This window comes from Macaca fascicularis, chromosome 3 (assembly GCF_037993035.2).
Source record: "Macaca fascicularis isolate 582-1 chromosome 3, T2T-MFA8v1.1".
NCBI lineage: Eukaryota > Metazoa > Chordata > Mammalia > Primates > Cercopithecidae > Macaca > Macaca fascicularis.
The window spans coordinates 173,431,753-173,435,595 of NC_088377.1; the positions used below are offsets into that span (position 1 = coordinate 173,431,753).

Below are 3,843 nucleotides of genomic sequence, written 5' to 3' on the forward strand. Positions count from 1 at the left end.
TGGTTCTACTGGACTACCTGATACAGAAGATAATGTGCTATGGATGGATAGTGTGAATGACAAATAATGTAAACATATTGTATTTGAAATAAACAAAAATGCTTACACAGCTCAATGGGTTACTTGGAAACAAACTCTGACTTGACTGTATTACTGAGCAAAAATGAAGTTGAAACAAAAATACCCTTCTTTTTTGACATGCATTTGGAGATCGGTAGGAAGGCACTACTTGTTTTTCTTTTTTAAAAAACTGACCTTCCCTTAGGACTTGGTCATAGAAGTGTGAACAATGTAAATGAATTCACCATTGTGAGTTGTTGTATCGTATCTATGTTACCTGTGTATTCTGAGATCATACATGTACCTGCCAAAATACCTGGGAAGGGTTGCCGTATCACAGTTACATTTGAGTTCTTGGCAGGCAGGACTAAGGAAGAGTAATTTAGAATGTTTTACATCCTATTTGAAAGAAATCGCTAGTATTCCCTTAAATAACAGGTTACAATAGGAAGATACTACCTGGAAGCCACCCTTTTCACCTTGGTTCATTTTTATTTTTTATTTGTGATGTGCATAGTTGTTTGATTATTTTGCTTACGGTACAATCCTGCCACAAAGTATTAAAGCAGAAGATACTCGTTTTTCCTTCAACATCTGGATTTTTCAAGGTTTATACCTCTACATCCACAGTATGTCATCAGTTATTGAGCTTTAAAAAAAAATAAGTGAATAAAACTCTTCTAAGAGTGCAGATGTCTATAACTACAATGGTACTAGATGAGAAGGAGACAATGACAGAGGGGAAGAAAGCAGACATGTCCATTTGCAGGGAAGGTGGTTCAAGTCTTTGGATTTAAAAACAAGTTCCCCAGAGAAGCTGGCTATAATGGAATTTCCAGAAAACTTCCTTTGCCCTCCAAAAAGGACCTGAAAAGCCCCAATCCAAACTTTGGAAATCAACAGTTATGAGATGCTATAAATGAAGATGAAAGTAGAAGAAGGATGAATATGTCTTCCATTTAGCTATAGCTTGTAGGAATACCTCTTCAGCTGTTGGTGGAGCGGTAAAAACCACTGAAGTCCCAGAAGTTCTTGGAAGAATAGCAGTAGAAAAGTAGTGAACATCACACCTTGTCTAAATCAGTAACAGGGCTTCACGGCTAGGAAAATTTTCTAAACAGTAAGTGACTCCAGATTAGATGTCTCTTTCCAACATTAAATGTGGCAGAATTAACAACAACAACAGATTCACACATGGATATAGTGATAACAGAAAATTACAAGGCAGAGAACAGAAAAGAATCAAGACAATGCTAGAGGTTCAACAGTATTCCATGAGGCTGGCTAGAAAATCCATTAACTTTGAAAGCCCTAGCAAAATATCACTCTTGTTTATAAATCACTTATTTGTCATACGACCACACGTTGAATCTTTGTCTTTCCACATACAGAAGAATCCTACATTCAGCCTTTAAGTCTTCTGCATTTCTTTGCCATTCTTGTAGCTGAGTAGCTTGTTCTCATCAATTTTGGTGCAGGTAATGAGTAGCTGCCGGTGCAAGGCCTTTAATGTGGCATCTGACATCATTTGATAGTTTTTACTAATTGCTGTTTGATACTCCTTTCCTGCATTCTCTGATTTTAATAAACTCCTTTACAGTTTGTACTTCATTCGAGACAGTTAGTGAATCCTGTACAACTTTATGACTGACCAATGGTGCATTACCCTCTTCATAATAGTGAACCTGAATTTTAAGCACTTCAACTACCTGGGCTATAGGTTGTTTGATTGTGGACTTCTGCTCTTATCTCCAATGATCATTCCAGAAGTTTTTAGGCTGAAACTGGTGGCTTTCAGTACATGCAATAACAGTCTGTTTTAGCACAAACAGTATAGAAGCCTTGGCCATTGGAATAATGATCTTTCACATAGGGTTTTTTGTTTGTTTGTTTGTTTTTTGTTTTTTGTTTTTTTTTTAAACAGGGTCTCACTCCTGTAGCCCAGGCTGGAGTGCAGTGGCTCACTGCAGCATCAACCTTCTGGGTAGCTGGGACCATAGGCGTGCATCACCACACCTGGCTAATTTTTGTATTTTTTAAAGTAGAGGTGAGGTTTTGCCGTGTTGTCTAGGCTGGTCTGGAACTCCTGGGCTCAAGCAACCCACCCACCTCAGCCTCCCAAAGTGCTGGGATTATAGGCGTGAGCCACTGTGCCTGGGCTGCTGCATACACTGTTAAAGCACTGTCACAGAATTGTCTCCGGGACTTCAGACCTCCATCTACTTCCTCTTCGTGGGGGCCACTTGCTTCTTTCTGATCTTCGTATCCTTCTATCTTCACAGGCGTGAATGGATCCATGTTACAGTGGGAAAATGCATGTGCTGCTCCTTCCGCGAAGATAGTCATTATTTCCAAGTAAAGTTGAGACATAAGAAAAGTTTGTCTTTAGTGCACCAAGGTTCTTCTGTATAAATCTGTTCAACTCTTTAACAATAAGCTCATCCCAGGAAATTGTCCCCTGCCCCATTTTCTATATCCTATTTGTGCTCAAGAAAAGGGGCTACTCCTACATAGGGATGATTGGATTTTAGTGACTTTTATAGACATATAGCCAAAAGAATGAATGTCTCATAATGGAATTCCAGATTTTATTAGCCCTAGATGGTATAATTTTAGATTACACAGATATTCCTAAAATTTCACTGTGTGGAGAGCAGCCCAAGCTGGCTGAATTTGAGGACTGGGTGCTGGGTGAGGAGAAGGTATGCATAGCTGCTGAATTCATCGCTCATGCACTCCCCAGGGGAAAAGATCAGGTCTTAATTACAGAACTCAGTAACCTGGGTAATAGCAGATTTTTAGACCCAAGAAACAACATTTTCTTTAAATTTGATCACTTACAGAAAGAAGCAAGTGCCCCCCAGCCAGAGGAAGTAGATGGAGATCTACTTGGAATTTTACTTCTACACCAAGTCAGTGCTCTAGACTGAATTTCTTTAGTTTGTGATGTGACTAAAGTCAATACTTTTACTTCTTAATGTCTTAATTTCCCACATTCCCAATTATCAAAGTCATAGTCCGGCATAAAATCAGAACTGGCCCTCAGAAACATTGGAATGCCTATATTCTTTTTCTGTTAGACCACTCACATTCCTTACAGGAAGTCTAGTTAGCCTGTTCCAAGGGCAGACCCTGCACACCCTGTTCCCAACATTTAATTAGACAAAATCCACAAAGCACACCTATTACAGGCAAACCTCTTATCATTTAGAAAGCTTTCAGCTACAAAGAACAGAAAACCGAAATAAATGTATATTAAGTGATAAAAATATTAAAGTTACATGGCCAGAATCCTGGAAGTAGGTAGGGTGGGACCAGGTTGGTTAATGTCTATCTAATCACCTCATCAAGAACACCATCGTTGTTCACCGTCAGCTTCAACCTGTTGGTGTTATCTCTCCCGGTCACAAGGTGGCTGCCACAGTTCTAGGTGTCCCATGGGGACATGACACTAATCCAACTGAAGAGAAGGAACCATTTCCTCCCCTGAGTTTCTTTCTATCGATTGGAAATCTTTTCTGTAGAAACCATCCATCATTTCTCTTATGTATCATTGATCAAGACGAGGTCTCATGACCCTTCTTAAACCAATGGTAGGAAAGAGAATGGGATCACCATAGACCAATCAATATCCATGTCTCACCCTCCTGGGAAGTGGCTAGAGATAAAGTCACCCATCTTCAGCAGAAGGACTCAAAGGAAAGTGTCAATATGGAAACAAAATTGGTTTCTACTGGCCAAGAAGAGGGCAATAGATTCGTGTGGGCAACAAACAGTACTTGC

The 3,843-nt window shown here is 39.6% G+C and overlaps 1 pseudogene; it reads right to left on the reverse strand.

Moving 5' to 3' along the window:
* Positions 1 to 1,471: 1,471 nt before the first annotated feature.
* LOC102146904 (F-actin-capping protein subunit alpha-1-like) lies at positions 1,472 to 2,513 on the reverse strand (annotated as a pseudogene).
* Positions 2,514 to 3,843: the final 1,330 nt, after the last annotated feature.